The sequence below is a fragment of the Marmota flaviventris genome, chromosome 8 (genome assembly GCF_047511675.1).
Source record: "Marmota flaviventris isolate mMarFla1 chromosome 8, mMarFla1.hap1, whole genome shotgun sequence".
Taxonomy (NCBI): Eukaryota; Metazoa; Chordata; class Mammalia; order Rodentia; family Sciuridae; genus Marmota; species Marmota flaviventris.
The window spans coordinates 105,196,477-105,220,480 of NC_092505.1; the positions used below are offsets into that span (position 1 = coordinate 105,196,477).

The 24,004-nt window shown below is 35.5% G+C and overlaps 1 protein-coding gene and 1 non-coding gene across 2 annotated transcripts in view; one reads left to right on the forward strand and one right to left on the reverse strand.

Annotated features, from left to right (window-relative positions):
* Nucleotides 1-24,004, reverse strand: part of Ppm1l (protein phosphatase, Mg2+/Mn2+ dependent 1L) — a 279,788-nt gene that overhangs the window by 127,287 nt on the left and 128,497 nt on the right. The gene's annotated exons all lie outside the window — the stretch shown is intronic.
* LOC114091586 (small nucleolar RNA SNORA70) lies at nt 16,842-16,975 on the forward strand. The gene has a single exon (XR_003582521.1). It is a non-coding gene; the product is annotated as a small nucleolar RNA SNORA70 (small nucleolar RNA).

Sequence of the window (24,004 nt, forward strand, 5' to 3'; positions counted from 1 at the left end):
AATGCATTCTGCTGACATATATACCAAATTAAAGTTAAAAAAATAAATTAAAGAAATTCATAGAGTTGCCAATTAAAACTAGCCTTTAGTGAACAGTTTCATTAGACCAGGTGCAGGAAGAGAAAGGGGTAAATAGCTTTTCACTACCACATGTATACAATGTTAATGACCCATCTTGTGAAAAACTAGAAATTTCATAGTATAAAACTCACATAACATGTAAAAGTTTCACCACCAACGTGTATAAGTCTCTAATTTAAAAGGAAAATTCATCAGTATCAGCATAAAAACAAAACTATAAAGTAAAGGAGGAAAACTACATTTTTATGTAGGCTATTTTTTAGGCCTTAAAACTAGCTGTTAAAACTGTTCCTTTATATTATCACTTTGTGGTTGCTCCCTATTTTAAAAATATCCACAGCATGTATTAAACACCCATCACATCACACCAGACAACTTCAAAGACACAACTGGAAATTACTTTGCTTTTCCAAATGTTCTTTCTGGAGAGAGTTTCTGGTTAGAAGAGATAACACAGCTCAGGCTTTGATTATGGGCCTTTGCCAATGTCAGTGAATTAAAATAACACAGGTTAAGGTTTGTATGTTTTTGTTTTATTTTGTTTTTTAATCTCTACTTTTAGTCATGGAATGTTCCTCGTATACATCTGGCCAAGGAAAGGATGCAAAAAGAGTCCTCCTGTCCTGTCATCTTTTAGAGCATCTATTTGTATACTGTCAACCCACTTGCCTTAGGTACAAAACCTAACAGCTTTGGCTTTCTTCTGAAAACAGAAATAATTCGTGCTGTGATGCATCCTGGGAGGATCAATGATTATTTATAGGGCTATAACAAGCTCCTTGGAATATACTTAAAATGGAACTAGCACAAGTGCCTTGCTTCTTAAAGAAGTTTCTCTATCAATTCAGGTTCTACATATCCAATATATAAGCAAGTTAGGAAGGCTTAGGAGAATGCTGTCATAATGACCACCTATGTGGGTCAGAATACAGTCCTGTGACATGAGTACCTTGAGTTTATACCTACCACTTACAGCCATCAATAGCATAGCACATTCATAGTAGAGCCCAGAAAAGGAATTTCTCAAATTGAGATAAACAACTGGGAGAGAAGGAGCCATAGCCAGCACAGCTAGCAAAATTCTTTTGTCCCATTCTATTCTTTTGTGACCCTAATATATATTTAACACTCTAGAGCTATTGTGGGGAGATATAAGAGGTCCTTGTCTTCAAAGAGTTTAAACTCTTGGTGTGGAGACTAGCTTATCAAAATGAAACAATAGAGAGTGATCATGCAGTGGAAAGTGATTGGAATGAGGAATTCTAGTTCCAAGCCTACTATTTATTAGCTCTTTCATCTCAAACACAGCAGTCTCCTCACTCCTGTCATCTTCAAACAAGAGCCTGCTAGACATCTCTCTCTCCCTCCCCCCTTCTCTCTCTCCCTCCCTCCCTCCCTCCCCCTCCCCCTGCCCCCCCCCATCTCTCTTTCCAGGCTGCCATAAACTGAACAGCATTCCTCTACCACACCCTACCACCATAATGTTTTGCCTCACCTCAGGCCCAAAGCAATGGAGCTAGCAGACCATGGACTACAACATCTGGAACCATGAGCCAAAATAAATATTCCCTCCTTTAAGATGTTTTTCAGGTATTTTGGTCACAGTGACAACAATCTGACTAACCCAGTAGACTCCATTTTCCTCCTCCAAAATACTTGCTTTACTGATATCACCAATTTCACTTGAGGACACTACATGCAATAACAGGTTAGCTCTTAAACCTTAAGTTTCTCTAAAATACAAAGTAGAGCTATTCTTATCTTTATTATTAATGGTACAGATGTGAGAACTTTTTAAGATGATGAACTGAGAGTTTGGTGTTCTACCTCTGGTAATAGTGGACTAGTCTGCAGCAAAACAAACAATCTCTTGACAACACAAGGACTTACTTGCTAAACAATTCATAGCTAGTATAGAAATTTAAGATCACAACTTTTGTTAATGAGGACCAAATTAGAACAATACGGCAAATTCAACTGAACTGTTGTCTTGATTACTCAAATGGCTAACTTAAATAAAACTATGTTTTATTTCCATCTATTTAGTGTTGGTATGCTCTGTAACATACGGACACTAAATTTTAAAAACTCTCAAAAATTTCATGATTCCTGCTTCCACAACTCATATGCAGTATGAATTAGAATTAGAAGTTCAATTTTGTGCATGCAAATGTGACACTTATAAATAGAGGTTTTAGTGACTGGTAAATCAAATTTGCAGAAGAGTGGCTGTTGCAAATGGTCATGACCACTTCTCATTTGATAATAACATGTAGTTTCCATATTCAGAATTCTAAAAGCTGATTTCAATTATTAGGAATAGCTTCTTGATTTTCTGCTTCTTACACATTGATTTTGTTTGGACAGATGCAGTTTATTCTGAAAAAGAATATAAAACAAATAGGAGAGAATAGTCATTTTACATATTTTTGCTGAGCTAGTAAAAATCAACCTGCAGCACTTCTATGATGAGGCTTTATGTCAGTAAAGAGCTGACAGAAGGATAACATATCTGAAAGGTAATCTAAATGTGAATTATTTCCTATCATCAGACATAAGTCAGAATTTAGCTTGTAATTTTAGGCTCGCTTTGCAAAAGTCTCATATCTGACCTATCTCTATCCCCTATAGAGAAGTTATCCTAATCATTACACAAGTACTCCCTATCTGTTAGAGATTTTTCTCTGTGATAAGCTGTGAAATCTATATATTACACTTAGATGGAAGAGGGCATGTGCCAGTACCTCATATTAAGTCTTGAAATGCTTTCCAAGCACCAATAATTCTGAGGATGCTGCATTTTTCTAACACTTTCACTCTATGACTTCTTAAGCTATTTTATATTCTCCTAAATAACAATGGTTATTGTTATAAATAACAATAGGCATTCACTTCCACATCTGGAAGTTGTCTATCACTATCAGGCTAGATATGGCTGGCTACACTAGATCCTCTCTTCCTGTTACAGAACCTGTTAAAATCAGGGATGATATCCCTTCTAGTTAGACCATCTTCTGATTCTGGAATTTTCAGAATGTAAGGAGATATAGCCAAAAGATTTTAATATTGCTATTAAATATGATATTTATCTATTGTCCATACTGCTTCTAAACTTTGCAGAAGGTTGGATTCTTCAATATACCCAAAATTTCTAGACTTCAAACTGGTGTAGCTGGGTTTTGCTCATAGCCCACAGCCAAGCTCTGTGGGAACAACCAACTGATGGTTTCAAAGAGGATAATTATCCCTGTGGCAGAAATTATGGCTTAATGGTTGCATCCAATCATACCATCTTTCATTATTTGAGACAGAAGGTAAAGCTTACTACCTCTTTTCTAAAAATAAAAGAAACAAGTGAATATAATTCTTACTGAAAAGAAGCTTTTAACAGGACATTTGTAGACAAATTTATACCTCTTTTTGATAAAGTAGCTCATCCTCTCAGAAAGGAGGCATACAGATCAAGGTTTAACTTGCTTATGAATAGAAGTTAATAGATTGAAGCTGCTAATTCCATTTGCTTCCTCTTCAAAGAAAATAAATATTACCTTGTGAAAGTGTCAGGAGTCCCAAAGTCCAAGGAGGAGACAATCTGAAGACTTTATTACTCTCCAATGAAATGGAGAAACCCACATGTTTTGTTTGTTTGTTTTTAATATTTTTTAGTTGTCAATGGACCCTTATTTAATTTATTTATATGTGGTGCTGAGAATCAAACCCAGTGCCTCACACATACTAGGCAAGTGCTCTACCATTGAACTACAACCCTAGCCCACACATGTTCTGTTTAAAAGAGACTATTTTAGTCAACAGAGAATCATTCTTGAGTCATATCAAGTGTAATTGCATCTTCTACTGTCTGAATTTCCAACCAGCTTTATTATTCATTTAAAAGCATGGGATAACTGAAAAATAAATTGATATTTTCTATATCTAAAAAAAGAATAAATAAAAATTGATAATTTCTTTTGGCTAACTACTTTTCTGTTTAATGTTCCAGCATCCCTTTTGGTATTCTTTGATGTGATATGATTTGAGAACTGTGGGGAGAGATGAATAAAAACTATTTCCAAAGTGATATTATAAGTTGAGTCCATTTAAGAAACCAATTGCATATACTATTCAATGACCTAAAAAGAGGACACATTTTTCCAAGTCATCTCGACTGACTAGAACAACTTCTCAAGCCTTTACTTGAGAATCAGGAAATAAAACATATGGTTTTCATGAAGTTCTTCAGATGATAAAATATTCATTCAGAAAATATCTTCAAATGGAAATAAGGAAGGAATCAGCAGAACTCTTTAAAGTATGACTTTTTTTTTTCTTTAAAGTATGACTCATTTCAATTTCTTGACTGGCTTTGAGGGGAACTGCCCAAATTTTCATGATAAAACTTTACTGTGATATCTATTGTTAGGTCCTAAAAAGCAAAGCACCTTCATTTTAAGATAAAACTGGGGCTGGGGATGTAGCTCAGTAGTAGAACACTTGTCTACTACGTGTGAGGCCCTAGGTTCAATCCCCAGGGCTGTGGGGGAGAGGGGATGTTCAATATAAAACAAACCTCATCAATGAACAGAGAATAAATAAATTGCTTTTAGAAATGAACTATTTTCTTTGTTCCATGAGGCCACTCATAATGTAATTTGCCACAAGTTCTAGTTACATTGCCAGTACTAATCTCCAAGATAATTCTACAGCAACTTCAACTGAATAGGCATAAATTTGACTCTAGAAAAGGAGAAAAGTAATACCTTTAATAGGTTATTCATTGGCAGAATCAAGGCCAGTATTTAGGTACCTAACCTTATATTTCCAAATTTTCACTGGTAGGATATGGTCAACCTCGCTTTATCATATGTTTTATGAAGAGAGAATTTATGTCTGCCTTAACTGATTGTATTCCTTTGCCTAGCTCAGTGCCTGACACATGGATGACTTTCAAAACAAATAATAAATAAAAACCCTTTCCTTTCAATTGCTGTGAGAATCATGGCCTTATGAGAAGTGACATCACAGTAGATACTGAGATACCCAAAATCAATCTGTCTCATGTTAAATATCTGTGAGAATTGTATGGTCCTAAGAATATAAAAAAATATAAGATCTCATCTACCTCAAAAGTCTTTAGACTTAGATGAAACAAAGTTTGTATAAGTTAGGAATCAAAAAGATGCAAATGATGAACCTGGTGGATCATGCACACTTTGAGAGTAATCATCAGGAAATGGGGATGTGAACATAATCCAAATCCAGAGCTGCAGGATATAAGAAATTAGATGCCTATTTCTAAGTCCCTGAAAGAGCAACTATAAAATGGGTTTGTGAGCATCCTCTAGGTATTCTGGAATGTAATCAGTAGTGGATGAAAATCTCTGATCATTAGTAACCTCCATATGACTGAGAAATAACTCCGAATTACTTGGCATTTGCTGATTTCCTTTGTTGATGATAAGAAATGTTCTGGGTCCCTGCAAATCTAGCACTCAGACTAAGTTAACTTGACATGTTAACTGCCTTCTATAAACAGGGTTGTGTTGTTATATCATAGAAATTCAAAAAGTTGTTCAAGTATGTAAAGATTTTTATTAAATAAAATAATTTCCTGTTCAGGAACCTATTCATGTTTGAAATTTTATGTATTTGGAATATTTAGAAACTTGAGGGTTCTATATTTATAGGCTTGATTTATTAGATTTGAAAGCATTTCTCACACACTGAAATTTTAAGTCAGACTATTCAAATACTTAAAAGGAAAAAAATACATATATTAAGTTTTTAAGCACAGTTTAAATGTTTAATCAATTTTGTAAATGAGACCAAATATTATTCAAAGGCCCCTTAAAATTAATATTAAACTTTCTCTGCTTATATACACAAAGAAAGAAAATATAAGTGGAAGCTGAATTTTAAAGAACATAAAGAAGAACTAAGGTTTTGGGGGCTATAATTGTAAAAATATTGTCAGATTTTAAAATTAAAATTAAACCTTTGAACGGTTTTTTAGTCACACACCAAAAATCACCCTCAAGAACATCAAAAATCTCATAACTCCACTGCCTCTGTTGATGATCCAAATATTCAGCTTCCTGATTGGCCAGTCACCTCAGCTGGTCTTCGTGCAGAAATGTCATCTAATGATTTAAAAGGGTAATTGTAGGCTCTACCACAATTATGCAGGAGGAAGATTAAATAATTTGTTGTTTTTGTTTTCTGACATTCCTTACAGAATCATACCACATTGAAAAATAGGGATTGTCTCAACTTCAGAAGTTTTAATGAGTTTTGACAGTGAAACTCAATCAGATTTGTCTTTGGCAAAACTAGAGTAAGAAAAAGTGTTTTGTAAATTTCTGATTCAGGCTAAGAAGATAGGGCTTTTCCATCCCTAAAAACTGATTGTTGGGCAATGCTGTCACAGTCACTTCTGTGCTGCTGTTTCTTAGGTATGGCCATCTTAAAATGCAGGCCTTCTAACTTTATCATTTTGGTGCCAGAGGGGACCTAGGTAAGCAAATTTTCATACTACAAAATGGATGATGTTATAGTCAGTTTCTAGTATATGAAGAAAGTCTGAGGAATGAGTAAAATATTATCAGGAATTCAAGGGTGGGGGTGGTGTGTCAGATAGAAAAACAGTTTTTTGTTCAAACTGTATGGCAGCCAAACACATACCAGGTATATAGGATCCTAAATCCTTAAGCAGTAGAACATGTCATGATAGCCTTGTGAGCACATGTGCACACAGACACACAGACATAAACACACACACACACACACACACACACACAAAGCAGGTGACTGAGAATTCAATGTGGCAAGATACAGAAACCAAATGTAGAAATACAATTCCTGGGTTTCAGCTGTCTCAAGGAAATGTGCAATCTCCTTGTGGGATGGGAGATTATATACTGCATTCCTAAAAAATAACTTCCTCTTATTGAGAGAAAAGTAAACAGGCTTTGTTGCCCTTCCCTTTTATCCAATAGAGCTTCCAGATGGGTCATTAAACCCCATTGTGAAAGAAAAGGCCAAGAAGGTCCTTCCACTGAGAATATGGTCTTAGAAACCAGGAAGAGGAGGGGGCAGGCAGATGGTGTCAGTAGGTCTTTCCAGTCTTGAGGGCTTGGCTCTTGTGCCATAGCACTTCCAGAGGTGTTAGAATGCCCTCAAACTGATGTGGTCACTGGCTGACTCTAGAGCACACTGCCCATGTTGGCTCTGGGGAGCCTACCTGCAGGGACAAAGACACTGGGGTAGGTACTTTTGAGAGCCGCCCACCTCAAAGAGTAGATTGCCATTTTGGCCTTTCCAAAGTGTTCAGAAAAAGCCATAATGGCCATGATGATGGTTCAGGCCCAGACTTATCCCCAGGTTCCCAGGACCCTTAAATACAGTGTGAAACAGAGTGATGGGCAGGTGGGGGAGGGTTCCACTGATGACTGACATCAGATTCCTCACTAGCAAGAAGGGCTTAAAATTGAGTGATAAACATAAAGACAAATACTTTCTTCAACCCAAGTCTCACAGAGTGATTTGTGTATTAACTTTCTAATGCAAAACAGGTATATGATATTTAGATGCAGGAGGATATTTTGACACAGGATAATTTTTGTCAGTCTAAAAACAAACTGTTGAGATTTTACCTTTTGTATAACAAGGAATACAATATATGCAACAAACATCCTCTCCCTTTCCAAAAGGCTTCCTGCATCCATGAGTCTACAAGCTACTACAGGGCAACATGAGGATGAGGCCCAGTTCTTTTTTATCTTTCAGACAACACTGTCAAAATGGTTACAATGAAATAACCAATTTTGGAAAAGAGCCCAGTTCTTAAGTGGCCCAACTATGATCTCAGATAAATGAAAAAGCAGAACACAGTTGACACTGAGGCCAAATGGAGGGAAAAAGCAAGAAAGAAAAGGAAGTCCTTACAAAAGATTTGTAGGACACCCAGACTGCTGAATCAAAGGATTCAGAGAGCTGTTTCCCAAAATATATTCTAACCCAACTTCATGGAGTATTTAGTGGGTTTTATCAATTTTATTCTAAAACTAAATAGTATTGATGTTTATAATTCTTTCTCATAGAGAATAAAGAAATTAAAGTCATTATCTTAGTCTGAGAAGATTTCACCATCTTTCTCATTAACCATTCCAGTGTTTAATAACATTCTCTTTAATCTCTGTTTTATTCCTCATACTCATCTTTAAATTTAGTCTCCATTTCATTTGTATACATCATTGTACTTCCAAGTCTAATTACTTGCACATGGCATGTTGAAATTTAATGCTATTGCCTAATAAAACAAACTTGTCAGTAATAAGCTTTTTCTCATTTCTGAATTAAAATAATTCCAGGCAACAGTATTTTATTAATTACTAGATCCATGAAGTAATACATGTCTTATTATTCTATTTCAGTCAAATTAATGATGAGATACCTAGAAATGGTTCTGAAAGGATCACTTTCCAAAATAATTTTTGAATTATCAGAATATATTCTCCCTAATTTTTCAATTTGCTGCAAATACTTATATGTTAAATAAGAACTCTTAAGGAAAAATATATTTAGTCCATAACTTCTCATAACTTCTCTTTTATATTAGATTATTTATGCATAGCTTCATTTTTTAAGATTCAGTTTTCTTTCACATCTTAAAGACATCTCTAATCTTACACTGAACTCATAGTCTCTGTGACGTTTTGTAACAAATTTCTAAACAGATCAGAGTACAAATTATCAAAAAGCTTTGGCATGCTGCTTTGCCAAAGTACTATACAGACAAATCTTGACTGCTCAGAAGTTATTATGGATTTATTCAGTCATTTGTTTACTTTACAGCTATTTATTAAGTTTCTACTATGTCCCAGTGCTAAATGCTAGACATATATAACAGTAAGACAGGGAAGATGAGCAAACAAAAAGGCAACCATCAAAAGGGGTTATGGCTCAGTGGTAGAGTGCTTGCCTCGCATGAGTGAGGCACTGAGTTTGACACCCGGGACCACATAAAAAATAAACAAATAAAATAAAGGTATTGTGTCCATCTATGACTTAAAAAAAGGGGGGATATTGGGGGGTTGTGAGTGCCATGACAGTACAAGCAAAGGGTGTCCAAATGAGGGTGCAGCTAAGCAAACTTTTCCCAGTCAAAGTAACTTTGGCAGGTGAGTTCACAGGGTAAGAAAGGTTAGTGTGCAAGTGCGCATGCACAGTGGGGCAAAAGGAGGACCCAGAGGCATTGGACAAAGTATAAGGTAAATAAAATTATGAGGTAAATAAAAAATTATTTCCAAAGGATGTAAATAGTTAAGGACTTAAATCTTGATACATAACAACTTTTATTTATTTAATTGTTTGGGCTGAAATCTATCTAGAATTTTATTACAAAGAACAAAAGGAACATAAATGATAAATTAATATTTTCTTTATGATTCAGGGCCATCACATTATTAGCATGTGGAGTCCATCAGGGTCCACTGGGATTTGCTACACCTACATTAAATGGTCCCAAATTGGCCTTAATTTGAAATCATACCTTTTTTCTCATACTTATCTTCCCAGATCATTTTTATATGGTAATATGGTATTAATGGTTCTGCTTAAGAGTCCCTCTTCACCTGCCTTTTGCTTTTTAAAAAAATATTTACTATTTTAGTTGTAGTTAGACACAATATCTTTATTTTATTTGTTGATTTTTATGTGGTGATGAGTATCAGGGCCTCACATATGCTAGGTGAGGGCACTGCAACTGAGCCACAATCCCAGCCCACTGCCTTTTGCTTTTAATAGCTGTGGACGTGAAAAATGGACAGCCAGGCTTATGAAAAGCATGCCAAAAATAAGAACTTTAAGCTCTGAGGTAGAGGCTAGAGAAATTTTGCTGTGCCTAAAGAATATGAGAGTGCAAGAAAGGCCCTTATCAATCTATTCTAGCCTTCACAGTTCACTTTGCTTAGTGTTCATTGACTTGTTATATTAAAGGTAAATAAAGTAAAAAAAAATGCAAGATCTAGAAAGGTCAACAATTTCTAAAAGTGGAAACACTTTCACTGACCTGTCACTCTAAATGTTACATAATAACATTGTCAGTTTAGATGAATCTATACAACAAACTAGAACAGGCCATTTATAATGATAGTAGATTGGGAGATTTCTTTAACACTTTTAATGCCTTTAAGCAATATGAAACCAAATTTGTCCCATTACTTCATTTTCAAAAGGCTTACTCAGGGTCACTAAATATTATACTATCGTGTGAGACTCTAAGTCAATGAGAGCTGATGATATATTAAGTTGTGGAAGACCAGAAACAAATGGCACTAAAAGTATTCGAGAATCCTAATCTTTCTCATCCTTAGCACCTGTTCTCCAAGCCTTTATGCCTGTGTTCTTCCCCAGGGGAATTAGCTTGCAATAATGCACAAAGATGGCACAAAAAATAGCTGAGAGGCAAGCATTGAAAAATCACTTTAAAATTGGTAGTGGTCAGGTTCTCTTTTCACTCCTATTAGGAAAACCTGATTCTAGCAATAAGCTCCATGGTCTTAATCATGCACATATTCAACCCAAGAAACAGAACAAGAAGCATATGGAGGAAAAAGCAGTAACTGAAGTTAGAAACATATGTTTTTCCAAGGGATTGCCAGGAAAAAAAAATAAGTGGAAACTGGTATTCAACTGGCAGCTGTCTTTAAAAAAAAAAAAAAAAGATATGTAGGCAAGCATCATCACTCAAATTCATTTCAGATTATTAAACTTAAAAATGACAAAAGGAATATTTTAATCTATATTTTCTATTATACATTTATTATTCAGCATTTTATCCCTCACAGTAACTACAACAGTTTCCCAAACTTTACAATTTTTAATAACTATTTCTCAAATGTATGAGTATTTAAACCCATTAACCAATCTGCTTTACATTATCACATCTTCAGCAATTTCTATATGACACACTCCTGTAGGAGCAACTAACTCTCTGGCATGGGTATTTACATTCTATTAGAAGGCCCTGGGAGACTCAGAGAAGTGAATTGCTGGATTGGTGGGATTTCAGGCCTTAGTTGAGGGCAGGGAATATCTTCAGAATCCCTCAGACAGCTGTCTCTTGGTATTTTTATCCTTACTTTTAAAGGTTAGCTCTCACAATACAGAATCCTTATAACAGAAGACAGCTCTGTGCTTATAGAAAGAGTACCGACCCTGGACAGAGAGGCTTTTCTCAAAGAGTACATTAATTTCTTTCTCTGTTATATTAGTGGGCAGAGCTAATTGTGATAATATAAATGGAAGCCCTTTATAAACACATAAAGTCTTATATCTTAACCTGTAAGAGGTAGGGAACTATGATTTGCTCAAGAATGACAGATAGATCCCACCCTGAATAACAATTTGTCTGAAACATTAAATTAGGAAAACCTGAGAGAAAGATTTGGCCTGGGCCCTGGAGGGGGTTTATAGACTGAAAACCCCAGATGATCTCTAAATCCCATTCAGCTTTCAGGGTTCGTTTCTAGCCTTACTAAAATCTAACCATTACCATCATTATTTAGGTTTTCCCAAGCCTTTTAAATCCCAACTGTCCCTTTTCAACACTGCTCCTGACTTAACACAGATTAATCTCGTAAATTGAGAATTTTATACCAATTTCTCTGTTTCCTCTCTTGAATGCAGGGATACCAATTACTCTCAGGGGTTCAAAATACCTCTTCCAACAAAACAGAAGAATTGGTAGTACTATGGGATCCTTGCAAAATGGTCAACATTGCAGAAAGTGGAAGGGTTAAAGTTCTGAGGTTCACTCTACATACTCTGTGTTCCTCCACTGGAGGCAAAGGAAGTTATTAGTCCTCCTTGGAAATGTCTCATCCCATGGGTGATGAGACTGCCTAGGCTGGAAAGCAATGCTAATGTACTCTCCACCAGTGGGGTTTGTTTTTTCTCATAGCATAGGCACATCAGGAATACAAGACAATTAATACAATAAAAATTAGAAAGTTTGGACCTAGTGAAAGGGGCTCAAGGAGACTTCTTTTAGTCTAAGTCTTAGATCAGAGGACAAAGGAATACCCACTCACAAGCAGTTAAGAACAGCTCATTATATTTAGGGCTTCCACAGAGGGCTTTTAGCAGAGTCCAGCGCAATGAAGAATATGCATTTGGTAAGAAAATCTGTCCTGCAGAACTCTGCAGAAACCAAGAGTGCTAGATGACTATCATTGACATTTGGGGTCCTGCCTAGCCACTCCTCAAACTCTCCACCACAGCCAATAACACAAACTCACCCTAAATCTTACCAATCTGACAGTGACATTTACTCCTTCCAAGAACCCTCTCAGTAACATTAATCTTCAGTCAAGACTCTTTCTTATATTCTGCCACATCTAGATGCAAAAGATGAGGCTATTAGTATCAAAACAGGACAGCTGTGGAAGGAGAATACCAACACAAATCCCAGTTGTCCCTGAAGCTACACATGTCCCTCATATTCAAATCCTCACACATGAGAGCTAATTCCTCCTACATTATAGGTGACTGGATGATAACCTTTTTGGTCATGCTCTTTAATCTTCAACCAGGGTATTTTTAAAAACCACAACATTGAAGGAGTTCATAGGATAAGTTCAGATTTCCCTCAGCTTCAATGTTTTGAGTTCCAAAAGAAATGGCTTACTACAGTGCAATCATTTTGGTAACCTGCTGCCTACCAACTAGATGCCACACTTAAAAAGTTATTTCAATTTCTCTGAAAAACACCACAAAAACTGAAGAAACACTTCATAAGAATGCACGTGTAATTATTAAAAAGCTTGTAAAAATATATACACAAAATAAATGCATAAGATTTAGGAAATCACTGAGTTGTTTTTTTTTTTTTTTTTTGAAAAAAGAAAAGAAATGCCATAGAATTAAACTCAAGATTAAGTTTCAAGTTTTGAATATATTTCAAAATTGAGAATCAACAATGATGAACATTATTCTTCTTCCTACGTAGTCAATGTTTTAACAAAACAACTAGTGGCTGTCTGTCTCTCTCTCTCTCTCTCTCTCTCCATATTTTTATTGGTGCATTATAGCTGTACATAATGATGGGATCTGTTGTTACATATTTGTACATGCACATAGTATTACTCCATAGCAGTTTCCCCTCCTTCTTCACTTGTCACCTCTGGTTCCTTTCCTCTAATAATCTCCCTCTGATTTTCATGAGATCTCTCCCACAACTTTCTTTTCTTTTTTCCTCTCTGGTTTCTATAAATGAGAAAAAACATAGGCCCTTGATAATAAGCTTGCTTATTCATTTAACATAATAGTTTGTAGTTCCATCCATTTTCCTACACATGACATAATTTCATTTTTCTTTATGGCTGAATAAAACTTCTTTGTATATACATATCTATTTTCTTTATCCACTCATCCATTGGTAGACTCCTAGGCTGGTTCCATAGTTTGGCTATTGTGAATTGTGTTGTTATAAACATGACGTAGGTATCACTATTGTTTTGATGACTTCAATTCTTTAGGATAAATACCAAGGAGTAGTATAGCTAGGTCATATGGTGGTTCCATGCCTAGTCTTTTGAGGAACCTCCATACTGATTTCCACTGTAGTTAGACTAATTTACAATCCATCCAACCATGTAAAAGTGTTCCTTTATCTCCACATCCTTTCCAGTATTTATTATTTGTATTCTTGGTGACTGCCATTCTTACTAGTATGAGATGAAATCTCAATGTAGTTTTGCTTGGATTTCTCTAATTGTTAATGATGTTGAACATTTTTTCATATATTTGTTGGCCATTTGTATTTCTTCTTTTGAGAAGTGTCTGTTTAATACATTTGCCCATTTAATAATTGGGTTATTTGATTTGTTGGTGTTAATTTTTTGAGTTCTTCATATATTCTAGATATTAATACCCTGTTAGAAGAGTAGCTAGCAAAATTTTCTCCCATTCTGTAGGTTCTCTCTCATTCCTAATTGTTTCCTATGCTGTGCAGAAGCTTTTAAATTTGAGGCCATCCATTTATTAACTCTTCAGCCAGGCTCTTCTTTCATTTGTGACTTAAAAGAGAAAGAGGTACTACTCTTGACAAGATTTGACAGAACATGACACTACTCCTAACAAGACTTGACAGAACATGACAAGATCTATCATGACAAGAAATTGATTCTTCAGCTATAGTGCCTTCCTTTCTCCCACGATTAACTAAGTCAGAGCATTGCCTCACCCACAGGAATCACCTGCACATTTTTAGAGACCTAGAGTTACTCCTGTAAATGCTGAAGAACCCATGCAATGTGAAGGCCCAGGCTAGAAAGCAATGCTAAAATACTCTCCTTTCAGTGGGGTTTGTACACAGGGGCAGAATTTAGAGCTCCTTGGCAGGGGCAAATATACAAGTTGCTATAAACATAGTTTTTAAATTATTTAATATAGTCCAACTGTTGACTTCTAAAATCTCTCCTTAGAAAAAGAAGAGCTTAAACTCTGTTTGCTGACAACATGATCCTACATTAATAGGACCCCAAAAACTCCACCAGAAAACTTCTGAAACTCATAAATGAATTCAGCAAAGTAGCAGGATAAAAAACTAACACTCATAAATCATTTGTGTTACTATACACCAATGATGAATCCACTGAAAGAGAAATTAGAAAAACTATCCCATTCACAATAGTCTCAAAAAAAAAAAAAACCAATAAAATACTTGGGAATCAATTTACCAAAAAGAGGTGAAAGACCTCTACAATGAAAACTACAGAACACTTAAGAAAAAAATTGAAGATCTTAGAAGACAGAAAGATCTCCCATGTTCTAGGATAGGCAGAATTAATATAGTCAAAATGGACGTACTACCAAAAATGCTATATGAATTTAATGCAATCTCTATTAAAAATCCAATGACATTCTTCATATAAATTTAAAAAAGCAATCATGGAATCCATATGGAAAAAATAAGAGACAAATAATAGCCAAAGCAATCCTTAGTGAAAGAAGGAAGCAGGAAGCATCAAAATACCAGACCTTAAATTATACTACAGAGCTATAGTAACAAAAACAGCATGGCATTGACACCAAAACAGGCATGAAGACCAATGGAATAGAATATAAGACACGGAGACAAACCCACATAAATACAGTTATCTCATGCTAGACAAAGGCATCAAAAACATACAATGGAGAAAAGTTCCTCTTCAACAAATGGTGCTGGGAAAACTGGAAATCTATACATAATAGAATGAAATTTAGTCTCTATCTCTCACCTTGCACAAAACTCAACTCAAAGTGGATCAGGGACCTAGATATTATACCAGAAACCCTGCACCTACTAGATGAAAATGTAGGCCCAATACTCTAACACGTTGGCTTAGGAAACAACTCCCTCAATAAGACTCCTAAAGCACAAGAAGTAAAACAAAAAATCAATAAATGGAATGGTATCAAACTAAAAAACTTCTTCACAACAAAGGAAAAAACTCAAAAGTGTGAAGAGACAGCCTGAAGAATGAGAGAAAATCTTTGTCACCCACACATCAGGAATTAATTTCCAGGTATAAAAAGAACTCAAGCAAAAAGCTTAACAACGGGGACTGGGGTTATAGCTCAGGGGTAGAGCGCTTGCCTCGCTCTTATGAGGTACTGTGTTCGATCCTCAGCACCACATAAAAAATAAATAAGTAAAATAAATAAAGATATTTTTTAAAAAAGCTTAACAACAAAACCCCAATAATAAATGGATAAATGCGCAAAGGAACTAAACAGACACTTCTCAAAAGACTAAGTATGAACAAATATATAAAAGAATGTTCAACATCTCTAGCAACTAGAGAAATGCAAATTAAAATTCACTGAGATTTTAACTTATACCAATTAGAATGACAATCATCAAGAATACAAGTAACAACAGATATTGGCACAAATGTGGGGAAAAGGTACACTCATTCACTGGTGGGACTGCAAATTAGCGCAACCACTCTGGAAAGCAGTATGGAGATACTAAAAGAACTAGGAATGGAATTTGACCCAGTTATCCCACTCCTCTGTATATATCCAAAGAATTTAAAATCAGCATACTGCAGTGACACAGCTACATCAATTTTTATAGGTATATGATTCACAATAACTAAGCTATGGAGCCAACCTAGATGCCCACCAACAGATGAATGAATAAAGAAATTGTGGTATAGATACACAATAGAATATTACTCAGCCATCAAGAAGACTTTATGACTTTTGCCAGTAAATGGATGGATCTGGAGACTAATATGCTAAGTGAAATGTCAATCCCATAAAACCAAAGGTCAAATGTTCTCTCTGATATGTGGAAGCTAACCCACAATAAGGGGGTGGTGAGGGGTAGAATTTTAAAGGATTAGACAAAGAGGAATGAAGGGAAAGGAGGGGGGATATAAATAGAAAAGACAATGGAAAGAATCTGACATATTTTCCTATGTGTACATATAGAACACACCACAGTGAAACCTACCATTGGGTACATCCACAAGACCAGGGCCATAATTAGAATAAGATATATTCCCTGCATGTATAATTTTATCAAAATAAACTTTATGGTCATGTATAACTAAAAAGAACTAATAAAAAATTAAAAACAAAACTTCTCCTTCTCTTGGCTTCTATGACAACCCTGATTTCCCTCCTTTTCAGACTTCTTTATCGCCTTTTGTCCAACCTCTCCTTACACAGTTCTCTTTGGCCATCTTTTCACTGATCTCCCTCCAGAGGGGGAGGGCTCATTTATTCTCATGGCTTTTAAAATTACCTTTGGCTCAGTGTACAACAGCTGCAAACAGCAGCCTCCTTGGTAGTGTACACAGCCTGTGGCTTGTATGGGCTGCCTTAAGGCTCCTTGGAGATGGCCCTTTCCGTGGATGTTCATGTCTCTAATCTTGTGGTTCCCAATTATGACATCAAGTAGTATGTGGGGTGCCTTTAGAAAGCCCCAGGGCATGGTGGGCAGTGCCTACTTTGACCAAGTCATCACATCTATCTGCACAAAGATGAAGAACAAGGATACCAGTTTAAGCACCTGGGCCTCCAGAAAATTCACATCTCAAAGAAGAGAGGCTTCACCAAGTTTAATGAGAATGAATGGTAGCTGAGAAGCAGCCCATCCCAGATGGCTGTGGGGTTAAAATATTCCTCATCATGGTCCCCGGGACAAGTGGTGGACCCTACACTCATGATGGCTTCCATTGTGCTGCCTGCTTCCTTAATCAGATCCACAAATAAATAGTGCTTCCTGTCTTCAGAAAAAAAGAAATTAATATCAGGTTGACGTTCCCAGATTTCTGTCCTAAACACAGAAAATTCCTGGTCTCCAGACTAGTGTGTCTAAATGGACATCTACATAAGACCATTCAGTGCTCTAATACCTTAAACTCTGCAAGTCTAAAATGAACTTTTTAACTTTTTCCCAGGATCATATCTTCCTTTCCTATTGCTTCATAGTTAATGGCATCTCCTTATGCCAATTACACCAAATAAAAATGAAGAAGACTCCCAACTTGCTATATCTGTTATCAGCACCTATAATATCTCATCTTTGTATCTCCATTTCACTCCAGTGCCATGCCTTCAGGACAACCTATCTCGTCCTCATGCAAAGTCCCCCACATCTATCCCACATTATTGCCGACAACTTCTCTGCAACATTCTTTTATATATCTAGCTGATCCCTTAATTTACCATTATTTATCTTCCCTTTAAAACTATTTATAGTATGTAGAAAATGTAAATCTCTTAGCAAAGAAATCTGGACTTGACAACTCACTCTCTTACTAGTCTAATCTTCTATCACATCTTTTTAAGCACACATTACTCTTGCCATTGCTTATGTATGCAGAGTTCACCAAGGTTCTGTTTTTAACAATTCTTCTCCCTGAGTTCATGTTTGTATTTTTATTCAGCTGTGCCTTGTTTATGTCATTCCCTGAGCCAGAAATGAATTCTCTCGCCCTTAACCATAATATTGTATACAATACTCAAGTTCCAGCTCAAATACTAGCCCCTTTGATATCATTATTTACATTCCTGTATTGTTGCCTATATTACTAAGAGAATATGTTTAAGCATTAACTACCCTATTTGGGGAGCTGCTTCAGAGCAAGGACTCTGTCTTGATAATCATCATATGCCTACACTATTTATCTCTGTACATTCACATTAAGTAGACAGGCCGCCAAAAATATTTAGTGAATAAATTAGTTCTCTTTGCTCCAGTGCTCCATGATTATTTGTTTCTAAATGTAAGATATATTTTTTTTAAAAAAAGAACTGTGATAAGCAGATTACATACAGTCTAACCCTCTCTTAAGCAAACTTTTTTCTCTCAGTTTATGAGTATTTATAAAACAGAGCTTAAGAAAACAGATAAACTGCTATTCAACAAATATTATTTGTTTAAGTGAACAACACTGCATCCATTTCATATCATTCCAAACCTAACTAGAATCTATATTCCTTCTCCGTAGATCACTTTGAGGTCAACTATCCTCAGTAAAAGCAACTTTTACACCATAGTTTTAATCATTAAATAGAATGAAATATAAACATAATATGCTACTTAAAAAAAAAAAACAAACCTGCAGCCACATTTCTTGAAGAACTGATGGTAACCATTATGGAGTCATTCAAGCAGAAAGACTATCAAAAATTCAAAATTTACAATGTGAAAGAGAAAAGGCCTATTTTGACTTATAGTTTCAGAAGTTTAAGTCAATGGTCAATTGGCTCTGTTGTTTTTGAACCTGTGGAAATGCAGAACATCATGGTGGGGAACACATGGGGAAGCAAAGCTACTTAACCTCATGCCGTCTGGGACGTGAAAGAGAGAGAAAGGAAGGGGCCAGGATCCCAGTATCCCTTTCAAGAGATGCCCCCAATTATATAACTTCCTTCCATTAAGTCCTGCCTCCTGAAGGTTTCACCATCTCCCAAAAGCACTATCAGCTAGAGTCTTCAACATGAGAACCCTGAGGAACAAGAGTGAGTACGTTCAAATAGATTCACATTCAAACAGACAATATAAAGAAATAAAAAAAGACTTCATTCTTTATTAAATATTATTTGATTATCCCTCCAGAATCATTCTCTACCCTTCCATTCTTTTCTGTGCTCTGTACTAAGAGGCTGACCTGCGTCAGATTCTCTTGCCTCCTAGCTTCTCACTGGGTCTAGCCAATGGGAGGCAACAGATTATAGGAAAGAAGGAGAGCAGTTGGGACACTTATTTCCTTGGATTCCTCCCTGCCTGGATACAAGCAGTGACTATGTTCCTGCTCCCATTGAACATCCCTCTCTCCTACTCTCAGTTCTTATGATTTCTAGTAATGATTCCCTCTCTTTGCCCCTTCAAGCTTGGACTAATGATTGGAACATGATTGCAGTGATGACTCTGTAGTTACAAAACAACCATGACTTCCTTCTTAGGTACTTGGTCTCTTGCTTGCTCTGCAGTTTCAACCTCAACTGTCATGTTAGAAGCTGTCCTATTGAGGGTCATATGGCAAGGAACTGAGAAAGTCCACCTGCCAACAGTCAGTTAGCAATTAAGACCCTTAGTAAAACAGTCTGCAAGGAATTGAATTCTGCTAACAATCATATGAGTGGGCTCGGAAGTAGCTCCCCCACCACTCAAGTCTTCAGATGGGCCTTCAGCTAAGCCACCAGGCTCATGAGAGATCCTGAGCCAAGAAAACCCAAGTAAGTTGCACCCAGATTCCTAATCCACCCAAACTGTGAGAAAATAAATGGTTGTTGCCTTAATTTGATAATATTTAGGATAGTTATACAGCAATAGTAAATAATATATATATATATACTGAGCCAGACATCTCATCCAGTTCTATTTTAAAATATTTATATTCCTGTATAATTACAATCTACAGAAACTAACAGAAGAGTACCAAGAGAAGGATATAAAAATTTAAAATATTAGCATACATGGTCTTTCTTCAAAAAGAAATGAGAGACTAAAACTGACTAATAAAGGACTAAGATTTTAAAATTTAAAAAATTCAAGTAGAAAAGAGTTTTCTTGGGAGAAAATGTGATATTTTTAAAAGATTTCAGAAATGTTTTTTCTACTTCTGTTTTTCCCATCACAAAGCAAACAGCATTAACCTATACTAAATTTTTAAAATAAGGACTAAGGAAGGGAAAAACTAATGAAAGATAATGTAAAAATCTATATAGGTTTCATTCTGTAAGTTTTCATGACTTGCTTTTAGGATACTAAAAGGAACTGAACGAGTCTCTTGGAAATCATTTGTCATATAATTGTTTAAAATAGAGGACATACAATGAATAGAAGTTATAAATATATTATGGCTATGACTTTGAGTATGACTATTAAAAAAATAGTCCTAGAAGTTACTGGTATTCAAGTTAACATCGAGTATGGGGGGAATGTTACCTAAAAACTAATTAAAATAAGTGATTGGAAAGTCAATTTTCCAACTTTATCAATGAATCAGGAACCTATAAGAATGCAATGCTCCAAGGTGAACAGGATTCAATTTGAAGTATAATGAGATTGAGAATGATCAAATGGCAGAACATGCTCTTCATAATTAGAACATGGTTTCAAAGTAGATCCACAATAGGAAGAACACTCATTCTGAGAGACACTGTCATATATTACAACTGACAGGGAAAATGCAAAAAGAAATTCAGTGTAACAACTTTATATGAGGTTAGATTAGCAAATGACATAAGTCAAAATTACCCTTAATATCTCTCAGGAAGACTGTAACAAAGACTGTAACATCTCTCAGTGAATCCAACTCAACCAGTCTTTCTTCCAGCACTAGAATAGATCTTTATTTTATATTTTTTCTTCTGTAAATCAAATGAAAAAGTTGGATCATATTGTGTAAAATCACATGTTTTTCAACACCAAAATCACTTCCAGTATGGCAAAAGGCTCCCATGAGAGGCAGGCACATGGTAACTGAGATGTCTATGGAACAGCAGGTTCACATCTCACACCTCAGGCTCATTCCAGGAATAGCATAGGGAATCGCTCAAATCATCAGATATTCTTCACCACCTCCCCATTCCTCCCTACCTCTCTCCCACTGCACTCCCATAATATAATGTATATATGATAACTAACTGCTGCAGTTGAACACGGTGGGGGAAAAATCTAGTTACAGTCACACACTGAGGTCTAGGCCATAGTCACATCCTTACCATGTTTCACTTCCACACTGGGATTATAAAATACCTACTAGGAAAGACAGGAGAATGGAAACAGCTTTGCTTTCAAAGTCAAGGAAATTGGCTCTAAGAGATGAGCTCTACCCTACATTAGTAATGTGAATATGAGCTTACTTCTTAACTTCTCTAGGATTCAGCTTTCTCTTTTTAAAACTATAAGCATGAGCTGGGAATGTGGCTCACTGGTAGAGTTTTTGCCTTGCATGCTCAAAGCCCTGGATTTGATTCCTAGTGCCACAAATAAACAAATTTTTAAAATAAATTTTTAAAATGTAAGCACATTATTCTAGATAGTAATGTCTCTAATTTTCAGTCTAGATTATGTCTCAATTTCCCACTACATCATGTTTTGAAATCTTTTTTATTTTCCTAATACCATCAAAAATTTAGTGGCTAATGTTTGAAAGGTTGGGCTCTGAAATCTAGTAGACCTATGTTCAAATCTGTAGCTGTAATTTTCTGAGACAATGTGCAATTTTCTAACCCTTCTAAACTTCTGTTTTACCATTTTAAATGGAGACAATAATGTCCTTTTTGCAATAAGATTGCTATAAAGATAAATTAGATAGTACATATAAATCACATAATATAGTGTCTAACACATTGTATGCTAAATGAATGTTGCTGATGATGTTACATGCATAATAATTCATTAAATGTCTGGTTAGGACCAAGCCTCAGGCCTTATCTACAGAACAACAACAACAAAAAGGAAGCAAGTGATTCCTAAAATATCTAACTGATACCCCCTACGCCAATCCACAAAATTCTCAAAATCCAATCCTATCCAGTTTATCATGTCTATTTGGGGCTTTCACAGTGTAGGACAGGTTTCCAACATAAGAACAATAGACTATGCTTACACAAAAATAGAAAAACTGTTTTGCAATTGAGATTATTCTCTTATATGAAAAAAAAATCAAGGAAGGTTATATGAGATTTTATTCTGCTATAAAAATCATATTCTTCCTTCTAATCAAAATTTTAACATTCAAAAGGTAGATTTAAAAGTAAAGGGAAAGAAAAGACAGGGAGAGCCTAGTATTAAAATTCTGCCTAGAGAAAGGTTAAGGACTGGAATTTATATGCCATATAAGAGAGTAATTAAAAATAAATAATTTGAAAGGCATTATGATAAGAAAAACATAATTACCATGTTTCTTGAATTAGTTTCTATTCTTCAAAAAGCAATCCAGTCCCAAAACATAAAACCACCTCAAATTTAGAAAATTAACTTAATGATACTAGAGTGGTTGTTAATGAAGCCTGTTCTTGGGGTTTTCTTAACTCTAAGAAAATATTGTCCTTATATTCATTTTGTTGAAAGAAAATGGATTCATTTGGCTGATAAACTGCTTTAACTGAGTTCTTTCATTCATTTCAACTTCTAGAACACTCTTGAGTTTCCATTCTCCTGTCTTACCTATTTGCTCTAAATGACTCATATTTCAGTATTTTGGTAATTTATATAATGTACTGTGCTAAATCTCAATTGCTTTCCATTTTTGTCTTCAAATACCACATTCTTCACTTTTTTGTTAACTTTTACTTTACCATAGCTACTAGAAAAATAAAACCTAATTCCAAAAGAAATTAAAGGACAAAAATCACATAAATATCTCCAACTTATCTTAATTCACCTTAGTTTTTTGAAGGCAAAAGAGAGTTCAGTTAAAAAGTAACTCCTAGGAGGTCTTGGTTTCCTAGACTCACTGCAAGACCCCTAAAAATTTTGTCAGTATAGAGTACTAGAACTAAGAATAATGAGCAATGATATATAATAATATAAACAATAAACACATCAATTGGATTTTTAATAGCCCAAAGAAAAAAATCTACAAAAATTTTCCATGATTAATTTTTACAATTTGTTAGTTTCATGACAGGAAAATCTGAGTGCATATTGTCGCTGAGATAGGATTCTGAACCTAGAACTTGAAGACCTTGTTATATTTCTGATACTACCTCCAAAAGTAGTGTAGTATTCATGTCAGCAGAGATATTTTACCTTGAATATGCACTTAAGTTCTCTATTCCTCAGTATTCTTTGCAACCTCACCAGATGTTGCAAGGATCAGAGAGAATAAAAAGACATGGAATATTTCCCTCCTGTAGAAAGATTACAAGAAAGACTTTCAAATACAGCAAAGAACAGAGAGGAACAGTGCAGATATTACACTTAAGGCTAAAAACCCCTTTCTATGGAATAGAGCTCTTCAAATTTTAGCATGCATCACAAACCCCTGGAGGATGGTTATTTTTAAACCCCTATCTATAGAAGACTCACTTTATTTTTCACTTGAAGAATCTATTAAACACAGAGGTCCTTCCTCTGCCAAGTAGAGTTTGACTTTCTAACAAATTTCCTGGTGATGCTAATGCTGGTGCAGCTTGTCAGGAGAACACACTTTGAAAACAGTATCTTAGAATGCTGAATAGTATGCCACATCCACTATCCAACTGTCTTCACAGCCAGGAGGGTTAGGTTGGAGCACATAATGAACAATCACATTTTTGCCCATCCACATAAGGCCCACTTTCCCCTTCTCTAGCTTTATTTCCACTCACTAGAAAACACTGATTTTTAATACCCTAGAGATTCTTTCATCATAAAATGAAAGATGAATCATTTCATTATCCATCTTTCCTACAAACTCTAAGCAGTGAC